Source organism: Meles meles, chromosome 1 (assembly GCF_922984935.1).
Source record: "Meles meles chromosome 1, mMelMel3.1 paternal haplotype, whole genome shotgun sequence".
Lineage (NCBI taxonomy): Eukaryota > Metazoa > Chordata > Mammalia > Carnivora > Mustelidae > Meles > Meles meles.
Window position 1 is genome coordinate 20,654,053 of NC_060066.1, and position 12,965 is coordinate 20,667,017.

At 39.0% G+C, this 12,965-nt stretch overlaps 1 protein-coding gene across 1 annotated transcript in view; it reads right to left on the reverse strand.

The window, feature by feature from the left end:
* The window catches only part of COLEC10 (collectin subfamily member 10), a 40,404-nt gene that overhangs the window by 26,829 nt on the left and 610 nt on the right, over nt 1-12,965 (reverse strand). The gene's annotated exons all lie outside the window — the stretch shown is intronic.

Sequence of the window (12,965 nt, forward strand, 5' to 3'; positions counted from 1 at the left end):
TGGCTTGCTCTTCTGCAGGGGTAGCAGAGAGGACAGAAGATTCTTGAAGTGTCAGAATCTACCTTACCACCATGAAGAGAGAAGCTTCTTTAAAATGAAGTCATTATGGAGGAAAGCAGAACCAAGGTATGAAGACTGAGTCTTGAGCCCCTGACCCCAGACCGGATGTAGTGCAGCTTGACTCCCTCCTCCTTATGGAGACTACACAGTCCCCTTCTCTCCTCTTTTCGCTTGTTTGACTAACCAGTTTAGGCTTGGTTTGTATTTGGTTTCTTTCGCCGGCAAACACATTTCCTTACTAGTATAGTTAGTAGACACAGATCAAGAAAATAAGAGCCTTCCTCTGAGGAGATGGAAACCTCAGGAGAGGATGGGCACGGAAGCATAAGGACTACTGTGATAAGTGCTGGAGAGCAGCTGTTGGGGAAGCATAAAGCAGGAAACACCTGCCCCTACCTGCGCACACCGAAACGCTTCCCTCGTCTTTCTCAGGAAAAAGTAAATGGGATCCCTTGCATTGGGCTCCACCAGAATAAGTTTATATCTTCAGGTAAGTGATAAAAGAAAATAAACTGTAATACAAATTTGTCATTGGATGGGGGTAGGCTGGTCCTAAAACGTTCTCATACAATTTCGTGTGGATTTGTATCTTCTGTCCAAACTATGCATCCCTATGGTTTTGGCTCACATTTGCCCTCCTCTCCCCAGGAGTCTGCTCAGTGCAGACTTGTCCTGCTGCCATCTCCCTGTTCAACCATCAGGATTAGTCTCATTCCCTGAAGGGAACAGCGCTTGTACCTCATAACCTCCACACCAGCCCCCACCTGCCTTCCCAGGTCAGATGGTGGGACAGGTCAGGGAGGAGACACTATTTCCTTTGTATCCCCAGCACTTGGCACAGCCACTCAGATGCAACAGGTACTTCCTCAAGGAAGGTTTTCAAAAAGAAAGGAATAACACCCTAAAAGTGAAGATTGATAAATGTGAACTTACTGCAGTGAAATAAATTAGTCATTGATTAAAATGTTATTCTCACAAATGGCTGATTAATGAATGGACCTGAGCCGGCCAAGAGAGGTGTGAAGGCTCTTAACCTTGGAGGGCAGCCAGCCTGACTCTGCTCTGCCCTCCACCCCATGCTTTTGTTTCCTCCTTGCCCGTGTGTCCCAATACATTACTGGGACATTTGCTCATGTCTCCCAGTGTCACCGCCATAGTCTCATCTCCCAGGCCCAGTCCTCAGATCAGTTTTGCCTATTCCTCCATCCGAACTCCCACCTTGAGTCTTCCTTTTTCTCACATCCATCCTTTCTTTTCCCTCTCATCCCTGCTGCCATTATTCTACTTCCCCCCGTCCTCATACTCTAACCCCCTTCCTTGCAGGTGTTCCCTAAATGGTCTTCATGGTGTTTTATTCACTGGTGGCTCCAAGTGCCTAGAATAGTGTCTCTTAAATGAATAATTATTGAAATACTGGTTACCTTAGATCTGAGCTTCACTTTTTCAAGCTGTCTTGCAGATGGTTCTTTATAAAATCACATTTTCATGACAAAACATTTCAGCAGTTCTTCTGTGTTTATAGGCCAAGTCCAAACTGGTTAGTCTAGCGTTTGGCTTTTCAGAGACTGACATCACCGCAACTTTCTGGTGTTATTTTCTGACATTGACTTGCATAACCTTCTATGCCTGAACAACTTGTTTATTCATTTTTCATTAAAAGTCCTTTCAATTCATGCCCCCATTGAAAGGCTTTTCTCTCTGTTTGAAGTTCAACTCTCCAGAGGAAAAAAGCAGAAGTCATAAAAGAGAAGAAAGACATAGATGACCACAGAGAAATTAAAAGTTTCTCTATGGGTAAAAGAAGTCACATAACTATATCGAGTTTATAAACAAATATATGACAGACAAGGAAAAAAATCAAGCACTAAGACATAGAAGATAATTAATATTCTTAACATGTGAAAAGCCTTTGCAAAAAGATAATAAGGGAAATAAAAAGATAATCTAAAAATATAAATAACAAATGATAGATGAATATTGTCCATATTCACTATTAGTCAGAAAAGTACATATGGAAATGTCTATTATCCTATGTTGCCATCAGATTTAGTAATAATCTAAAAAGACTAATAGCATTCAAAGATGCCATAGATGCAGAGAGCACTCAGTCATTGCTTCTGGCAACACGAACTACTATAGCATTTCTGGAAGCTAGTCTGTCAATAAGGATTAAAGAACCCACATCTTCCATTTTACCATAGGGAACCTATTTTATGAGAATATCTGTAAGAAGTAATGTATCTACATGTGCGTGTATTCATATATATGAGAATGTTTGTAGTGGCAAAAACAAAAACCATAAACAATCTGGAAGTGTATCATCATGAAACTGATGGAAATCCCAGAAGAAATATCATGCAGTTGCCAAAAATAATGAGTTCGAGAAAGACCTCTGAGGAAGGTGTGATCTCCATGTTTTAGTATATAAAGAATATCTCTTGGAGAGTCATATGCATATGATCCTATTTAGAAGAAAGCATAAATAAACAGAAAAAATACAGAGAAATATGTTAATACCAAGCTATTCATGATGGCTACATGGGAGAAGTGGGTCGGGAAAGGGAAGAGTCATAGTGAAAAGTGAGATCGTTAGTTTTTTCTTTATAATCTTTATTCTGTACGTATTTACGCATGTTATATGGATTTTTTAATTAAATTATTTATTTAAATTCAATTTAGTTAACATATATTGTATTATTAGTTTCAGCCGTAGATTTTAGTGATTTATCAGTTGCATATAACACCCAGTACTCATTACATCAGGTGCCCTCCTTCATGCCCACCACTCAGTTTCCCCATCCCCCCACACCCCTTCCCTCCGGCAACCTTCAGTTTGTTTCCTGGAGTTCAGCATCTCTTATGGTTTGCCTCCCTCTCTATTTTCATCTTAGTTTATTTTTCTGTCCCTTCCCCTATGTTCCCTCTGTTTTGTTTCTTAAATTCCACATATGAATAAAATCATATGGCATTTGTCTTTCTCTGAATGACTTATTTCACTTAGCGTAACACACATGCTATGTGTTTCAACAAGCATGAAATACTCTTGCAGTTTGAAAAATAAATAATAATGTAAAGAAACTTTGGATATTCTCTCCTTTTGTAAATTTAACCCATTAGTCTTGTCTCAAATTCTAAATTCCCTAAATTTATTGATAGAATTATTTCCTTGGTAATTCACCATCTGGTTCCTTGTTACTTCTCTCTAATTGTTGCCTTAGAGTATTATTTTAAAATGCACTGTTACTTAACTTTTTGTATTAATGTCAACTACTTAATTAGAGTGCAAGTTGCTTGTTTTGAGGGCAGATATTTTACACTTTGTTCTCAAAAGCTGCTCAAAACTTCACAATTTTCTCCCTTACTCATTCATTCCTTGAACAAATATTTATTGAGTCTCTATTAGCTACTAAGACCTGTGTTGAGTCCTAGGCATACAACACTGGCTCTGACTAGACATGATCTAAGCCTAAAAGTTTGTTGGGAAGGAGACACAAAACAAGGTCTTATAAATGTTATACGTATTATGAATGGGAAATTGTCATGTGTGTCGTTGGCATCTAACAAGGTGAAATCTTGAAAAGATCAATGATCTTTTTTTCTTCTCCCTGATAAGGAGATTTGACTTTTATTCATCTATATGCTCCCTCCTCAGACGTTAAGACAATGTATCAAATAAGGAAACAGAACAGAAATCTTTTTTCTGTATTGATATGCTAAATAATGTAAGGAAATATAATATGGAAGGACATATGTGGTGATTAATTTATCTAATAACAATATCAATGACAATATTAATAACAGCTATGTTTACTGGGTGCTTCCTGTGATCCAACCCAGGCTGTTGATGTGCATGACCGTGATGTCAACCAGTCCCTTTATTGTGCCCCATCAATCTCAGAGACCCACAAACTTTATTCCCCCTTCAGCTAGTTCCTGTATAACCTAGCAAAGAAAAGTGAGGATTTCAAGGATCCCACAGTGTTTTCTATTTGAATTATAAAGCACCTCCTCTTGTTTTCAGGTTTATTTGGTTTAAGAAAAATTACTCCTTGGAACCAGCAAGTCTTTTGTCGTCTTTGCATGTCTGAGTAACAGGGAGAAAAAAAGAAAACAACTAACATTGTACTTAATGAAAAATACAACATTGAGGTTTGTTGGGCAGGTTTTCTTCCTCCTGCACATATCATTCATTATTAAAATGCATTCACAGCCAAGTCAGTAGAAACAAATGCAAGGAGGAATCCCATCCATCCAGGACAAAGTGATGTGTTTCCACAACACAATGCACTAGTTAAAAGTGGCAGGTCTGGGTGATGGGACCAAGTCCTGGTCCCATCACTGGGTCACTGGCAGCCCGCTGAAATTCTAGAAGTCGAAGTCTTCTTATTAGTAAACCAGAATAGTGAAATATCTCCCTCATAGTGTTATTGAGAAGAGTAAATGTGATAATGCCTATGAAGGGTCGAACGATGCTTGGAATGCAGTGAGCACTCGAGAAATTTATGTTATGTCAGTATCACCCACTAGGCCACCCAGAAATTCTAGCCACTAGAAATTGGAGGGCTACAAAGAGGCAGCTAAGGGCAGCCAATGCCTCTTTAGCCCATACCTTGGCTGTGTAGATTTGCAACTCCCTGGTTGATGTGTATTTTTGCTTCCAGAGATTTGTGCCCTTGGCTTTGAAACGTTTACAACACTCTGTAGATGTAGCAGACAATATTCTGTCTAAAATTCTTTTCAGTACAAAGTGGGGCAGAAACTGATGGAAAGAAAAAGAATAGCATTATAAGAAATAACTATGCGGTTATATCCAAACATCCCAATCTATGGACATCCCACCCATCTGTGAGAATAGCAATGTCCTCCCTGATGATTCCACTAAATGAGATAAGTTACAAAAACCATGAGTCAAGACAAATAGTGTGATTTGTTTTTGTAGAGAAGAAATACCTAAAAAATATTTACAATATCTAATTTCAACTGCTTACTGGACTTTTCCATATGGATGTCCAGAGGCAGCTCAGACTGTTTAAAACTCATTATCATCTGCCAGTGCTGCTTCTGAAGTCTCTCTCTTGTCTCTCCTCTTTCTCCCTATCCCAACAGCCCTAATTCATCTCTCATTTTTAGCTCATGTCCCACCAGGAGCTTCTCACATCCTTTCAGTCCTTCAGCCTATCTTTAGCCCCGCCAAGAGATTTGTCTATCTGACCAAAAAAAAAAAAAAGAAAGAAAGTTGCTTTATTCTCCTACTCAGACTTCCATTGGCTCTTCTGGTTTAAACTATCATTTGGCCAGTCAGACCTGATACAGTCTTAAAACAGAATGGCTATGAAAACCAAAGAAAGAAAACCCTAAGTATAATGAAAATTAGGGTAACAAAGTGCAGTAAGTTTCCATTTACAATGAAGCCATGAGAGCCAGAATAGGGAAAACATTCTGTGCTCCACCTTATTAAAAGATTGATTCTATTTACCTAAAGGGAGGTAGAATAACACTTAATTTCTCCTCCACTGGACACCCTGTTCCAAGAGGAGGTCTCCACTGACAAGAAAATTAAGTCAATAACTTTGTTGCATTAGTGATGCATTTTGACATGACAGAGTACTGTGCCCTAACCTCCCACACCCACCCATATTTCTAATTACAAAAAGTAACACAGGAAGAAATACAGGAGAACAGGCAGCAAAATGATGCATTTTGGGAGATTCATTTCTCGATGGTAAAGCCTTATAGGCTGGTGCAGGAATACCCTGGCATCAGTGAATGCTAAGCATTTTAATTTTGCATACCCTCATCTGTGCAGAGCTACAATGTTAGAAAAACAGGAAGAGGGAGCCAGAGAAAATTCCACGTTAGCATGGCTGAACCACCTTAAAATAATACCAACATGATATTGCCTCCCTTCAGGTTCTTCTAAGGTAGGAAAGAAGGTCATATCTCTTGCCTTTGTACATTCCCTGTGAGCATTATTTCAGTGTATTTGGTTTGCGTCTATGGGCCAGTAGTGACTTTGCCCCAGGATCACCAGTGGCAAGCTCTAGCTTTGCTCTTCACATACTAAGATAAATCCATTCTAAAGACCTTCCTTTGTAATATATCCAAGTCCCTCTGTCTCTTTGGGGACTTACACTTTGGTCTGCAGCATATTGTCACACTTGTGGCATCACTCCATCTCCCAAGCTCCCGCTGGACATAAGGGCCTCTTTGGTCATTCAGCATGTGATCTGAAGTGGGGCAGTACTTTGGCTCTGAATGTCAAAACGCTTTTCTAGATTTTTGTGCATCTCAATCGAGGCAGAACAAGATCATGTAAACTATTTTTGACTGCACTCCATACTGTAATGTCTTGCACGTACACTCATCCCTGGCTGATGTCAGATAAATGACCTTCGGAAGGGTCATGGGCGGGGCACCTGGGTAGCTCAGTGTGTTAAGCCTCTGCCTTCAGCTCGGGTCATGATCTCAGGGTCCTGGGATCGAGCCCCACATAGGGCTCTCTGCTCAGCGGGGAGCCTGCTTCCCTCTCTCTCTGCCTGCCTCTTTGCCTACTTGTGATCTCTCTCTCTGTCAAATAAATAAATAAAATATTAGAAAAAAAAAAAAAAAGAAGGGTCATGGGCAAGAGAAGTGTGCTTCAGTTCCTTGACTTATTTGTTTGTTTGCTTGTTTGTTTGTTTATCCCCCTCTTTAAATAGGAATAATAATTCCTATAGAATGTCAGTGGAACTAAAGAAAAATAATTGATAAATCCTTTGTAAATTCTAAAGACTCATATAATTTGCTTAACAGATACAAATATTCTCAAGTGGCTACAAGAGATGTGGAATAATGGTCCTAGAGTTTTCAAGTCAAGAACAATCACAATAAATAATTTGAAAACAATTAAATTCTTTAGAGGCTACTTCAGTTGAATCTCTGAGTGTCAGATTTTCACGGCAGATATTTATAATTTATAAAAGAGCAGAGAATGTTCTAGAATATAATTTTTTTAAAGATTTTATTTATTTATTTGACAGAGAGAGATCACAAGTAGGCAGAGAGGCAAGCAGAGAGAGTGAGAGGGAAGCAGGCTCCCTGCCGAGCAGAGAGCCCGATGCGGGACTTGATCCCAGGACCCTGAGATCATGACCTGAGCCGAAGGCAGTGGCCTAAACCACTGAGCCACCCAGGCGCCCCTCTAGAATATAATTTAAAGATTTTTATAAAGTTATAGAATATTACAGATCAAATATGTGGTGCAAAGACCAGACAGACTGCTTATGGATTGGAATATCTAGAAAAGAGGCAAAAAAGGCCAAAAAGATCATTTCTAACACAACTAGAATTTCATAAACACAAATAAAGAGTGAGAGACTTACGTTATATCAGGCCTACACATATGGTCGAAGACCCAAGGCCAGAAAAACTGCCTGCCTGGGGCACAGGAAAATATTCCCTAAGGAAGACGAAAAGACCAGAAGGCAGGAAAACCATTCTCATTTTCTCTTGAGTTTTGTTAATCCATGGTTTTCGAATATTTCAAGGGTCCTTGGCAATATGTCAGGGGCAGCACTAAGTGCTTTGTGTGGCTCAACTCATTTCTCCTCACCAAGACCCTATGAGGTAGTCACACTTATCATTCCACCTTTTCTTATTGAAAAAAAAAAAAAACCCAAAGCAAAAAAAATAATAAATTTAAAAACAAAACAACAACAACAAAAAAAACACTGAGGTTTGGCTTTGTGGGTTTTAATTCATTTAGTCCTATTACATCCCTAGGGTATTTACATCATTGTCATTCCTACGTCATTGCAAGAACACCAGACTCAGTTGGAGAACAAGGGGAAGAAGGCAACGTGAGTGAAGAGAAAGGGTGATCTCAGGTTTGTGAACTACGGACAATGAGAGTTGACTTTGCAGTGGGACCACAGTAGGCAGGAAATTGCAGCAAGGAGTAGAAGGTGGTGACATTTCCCTGGTAGATTTCTGTTTGGGGAACCAACTTTACAGTCTGTGAGCCTTTCATTAGGGATGTGGGCAGAGAGGGAGCTTATGGTAATGGAAAATGGAAGCTAATGGGAAAATATAGCTAAGCTATATGCTACATGTTTTAATTTTCAAATTAAGCATTTGAGATGGATAACAACATTATCCCTATTTCAAAAATGAAGACACTGAGGCTTAAGGTCTCATAGACAGGTAAGTGGTACAGCTCAAATTCAAAGTCCATGATCTTTGCCAACATGCAAGTACCCGTTGGGAAACTACTACTATGGCCCTAGCGGTGATGGTTGGCTAGCCAAGTTATTGTACAAGGGAGTTGAGGGAAGGGGTGGTCTGGGTAAAGGATACATGATTATTAAAATAAAACAAGCTAAATTTATGTAACATTATCATATCATATCTCCTGACTCATCTTTGCCCATACCTTGATTGACTGGACTTTTACTTTCCCCTTTCTGGTCTAACCTTGAGATGCTTTCTTGGTATCTACCCAAAGGGAAAAGGAGAGGAAAAAATGGTTCAGAACACCCTGGCCAAGCCACTTAAAATCTCAACCTGTCTTTATGAATAAAATACATAATAAAACTCTCAGTGAAAGAATATAGTGAATTAATATAGTTAATATAAAGGTCTTAGGAAAATACCTACTTGCTTAACCTCTCTGATAAAGTCGCCAGAAAGAAATTAACAACTTAATTTATATCAAGGTGACCGAGCTAAAATAATTCCGTACAATGTGTATGCATTGACCCCACAGAACTCCTTTTCTAATGTTAATTTTAAAAACTAAAGGAAGGATCATTTCATGCTTAATGAGAAAGATGGAACGTGAGGATGATGATATAACACGGCAGACCAACGACTGGCCCAGTGATTGGAATAGGTGTTCCAGTTCTAGTCTTGCCGCCAGTTAATTACTGTGTGATCCAGAACAAGTTATTTTACCTCTCTGGGCTTCAGCTTTAACAAACGCAAAAATAACTGGGATTAAACCAAGTTACCTTTGATAGTTACATTACAGGAGTGAGACTCCCAATTTGGCTGTGAACATGATCCACACATTCCTGGGCATATCTGGCCATCTGTTTGGGGTAGTCATGAGAAGGCTTATTTGCATTGGAGGCTGAGAAGATTCCAGGAAATAACTCAGGTTGTGCCAGTTCCTAGTACCCAGAGAGTGAAGGGGTATCCGGAAGGGCCTGCCGTGGGAATGGCATTTGAGCTAAAACCTAAATGAGGAGAAAGAACAATCCTTGGAACAAAGGAAAATTTAAGCCAGACAGAAAGAGCATCAAGTCCAAAGATCCTGGGCCAGGAATGAGAGACAAAGCAAGGATGCCTGATTCAGACTATGAGTGGAAAAGTAGTTTGATGTGGGAGAAGTAGGGAGAAGCCAGATGGATTGCAAAGGAACTTTTAGGCCACACACCAAAGTCATTGGGAAAAAATAAAATAAAATAAAAATAATAATAAAGCTCCTAAACAAAAAGGCTAATGGAAGCCAGCATAAGCAATAAGGCAACATATCTTTAATTTCCAAACAGACTAATGAAATAATGGAGTTGATTATCAGAGAGGAGGCATCTCATTACCTTCAGCATATTTTAGTATCCAGTACAATGTTGAGCTATGAGGCAGCCTGAACGTTGTGTTCTTAATTGTCGCATCCATTTCTTGTCACATAAAGGTCAGTGGACTATATTTTCAAAGCTGATTCTACTAGAAACCAGTGGATGTCATGGAATGGCACTAAACCCAGAGCCGGAAGGCCGGGCTAAATTGCAAGTTGCATATCTGTTCTGTAAGTACGTGAGAGACCTTGAGCCTTCCACTTGGCCTTGTTGAGATTATTTCCTTATCTTTTAAGTTTAAAGTAATTGCAGGGCAATTGTGAACATTAAACAAGATAATGTACTTGAAAATGCTTTGGAAATTGTGAATCATCACTCAAATATTTCTTATTGCTCTTACATTTCTTCTCAACATTTCTTGATCTCAGGATCCTGGGATCGAGCCCCGCATCGGGCTCTCTGCTCCGCGGGAAGCCTGCTTTCTCCTCTCTCTCTGCCTGCCTCTCTGCCTACTTGTGATCTCTCTCTCTGTCAAATAAATAAAAAATAAAATCTTAAAAAAAAAAAAAAAATTTAAAATTTCTTGCCACTGCTGTTTTCAAGGAATACCACTAGAGGTCAGAATTTTACACGAATTGTTTCAAGAGTCGATGCCGGTGGGAAAGAACATTTTTCTACTAAACAGCATAAAATAATAAATTTAAAGAATAGAAAAATAAAGACGGCTTTCCACAAAGAAGTTTTGATAATTGGAGCACTGCTTACTCCCATAATTGTTATTCAGCAGACTTAGATAAATAGGGAGAAGGAGGAAAGATAAATAGAATTTAATTATCTATTTATGATGTCTACACGGCTTAAAGTTTACATTTGTTAGCTTATATTATTCTTAAAACAGTTCTCTAATGAAGCTCACTTTTCAAATAAAGAAACTAAAGCATAAGTAGATGTAATAGCATACTGAAGATCAAACAGGTTTAATTCAATATCTTTCTTCCCACCAAGTCATGCTTGGGAAATAATGCAGTAAGAAATTGGTGAGTCTATCTTGGGCAACATATTATAGGACAGGTTAACATTACTTGTTTTCCACCGGCAACTCCAAATAGTTTCTTTAGTTCCCAGCCTCCCAAATGAATTCAGGGGAAACTCCTTTTATTGTTTCTCAAAGCTTCTAGAAGTTTCTGAGCAAAGTGCCGGGAACTATGATATTGACATGATTAGCTATGGAGAAGAATATAGACCAGCCTGCTCTTAGGAAAAATATATTGAACAGAAGCAATAATTCCATTCCTTTAAAATGTTTCCTTGGCCATCAAGCTTCCCCACCCCCTTTTCTTTATCACTAGCATTTTATTTTTGTAGAAATAAATATGCAAATCTGCCTTGTTGAGGGGTTGGGAGCAGCTATTATCTATTATCTGTTAGGGTAGATGGCAGTTTATATCTTGAGAGGAGATGAAGACGAAGTCTTGGTTTTCACCTGTAGGGATGGCATCTGGCGCCATGCCTGGGGTGCAAAGGGGTGGTAATGAGCATGCGCACGGTGCTCCATATGCACCAATAGCCGCAATTTGCCAGGAAAAAAGGGCGTTAATTGAGCCCTGAGTCCGAGAGTTTGCAGTCTAATACTCAGTTTGAAATGCAGGCAAGTTCTAGGAGAAGAGCTTTAATTTTAGCACCTAACCTGAGGCCTGAGATGTAGGAGGTATTCTGTACATTCCGTTCGAGAACTGTGGAATCTCTTTAAGAAGAAGAGAACTCAGGGGGCACCTAGGTGGCTCAGTCTTTAAGTGTCCGCAATAAATAAATAAATAAATAAATAAAATAAATAATAAGAAGAAGGGAACTCAGAATTCATTTTGATGCAAAGTCCTCTGAGTCTGGAGGAAGAAGAAATCATACCAGGTTCCCAACACATTTCGTTCTGGAACCCGCCGAGTTCTAGGGGACACAAGCTCAGGAAAAGAATGAAAGATTTACATTGAAATCTTAGCAAGGTTTCTAGTGGAAAGGGAGGAATTTTGCATTAAAAAATGAGGGTAGAAAGACTATGATGAACAGGCTGCTGGTGTCCAATAAAAATTAATTGCCCTCAGGGCGCCTGGGTGGCTCAGTGGATTAAGCCGCTGCCTTCGGCTCAGGTCATGATCTCAGGGTCCTGGGATCGAGCCCCGCATCAGGCTCTCTGCTCCGCAGGGACCCTGCTTCCTCCTCTCTCTCTCTGCCTGCCTCTCTGCCTACTTGTGATCTCTCTGTGTCAAATAAATAAATAAAATCTTAAAAAAAAAATTAATTGCCCTCTCCTCCCTCCTAATTTTTTTCTTTCGCTACTACTCATGATAATAATATATATTATTGTTTAATATATGTTATTTAATGTGTCTCTTGTGCTTAAAATAATGCTCAGTAATTAACAGGTATTCAATATATGTTGGCTGAATTGGAATAAATGGGATTGTTATATTGGAATGCAGGATATTTGGGATGTCATTTTGACAACACTTTGTCCATGTTGTAGTTTCTCTGCAAGAAAAGTTGTTTTGACGGTGCTGTTCTCAAATGGACTCTCCCATTTGCAGGGACAGGGAAAACTTTAATTTTCAGCATTTTCCATGCTACCCCAGGAATAACAAAGTTTCAGGTACATTATTGGAAAGTCCAGTAATAGTTTTAAGTAAATACTTTTATTTCTAATCAAAACTTTCTTTTCTGAACATTTGCCCTCATATTATTCATTTATTCACCCAAGAAATTATTTGGAAGCCCCAAGGTCTCATTGTTCCTCCCTGGCATTTATTTTATGGTATCAAAGGTTAAAGCTTGGATTGCAATCTTTGGAGGAAATTAATTCACTGATTAAGAAAAATGCACTTTAAGCAATACACATTTAAATAACTGACAAGCATAGGGCGATGTATTTCTACTTTTTTCTGAAAGACCCATTTTTTCTACTTAAAATTTTAAGCAGCTGCAATTCTTCTATCCTATAGCCTGGAGAAACATAGCATGAATTACTAATAAGGGAGCACGGAATTTGCACTGCAGTGACCACTTTCAGAACAAAAGGGTCAGAACTGAAACCAGGAAAACAGCATCTTTTATCAACCAGTTGCTTGAAGCACATTTAGACCTTGGCTCTACTTGAAAATATTCTGCAATAGTCTATCATCCTTCAGCTGAAGGCACTTGGCCTCAAAGACTCCACTTTCAATAAAGAAATTTCATTTATACACTATCTGCAATCCTCGACAAAAATTTTCTTCTTTGTAGGAAGCCCACTAATTGATGAAATATATGAAAGATTTAATTTTCTCTGTACTGAGGTTTTTGCCTGGTAATTTTACC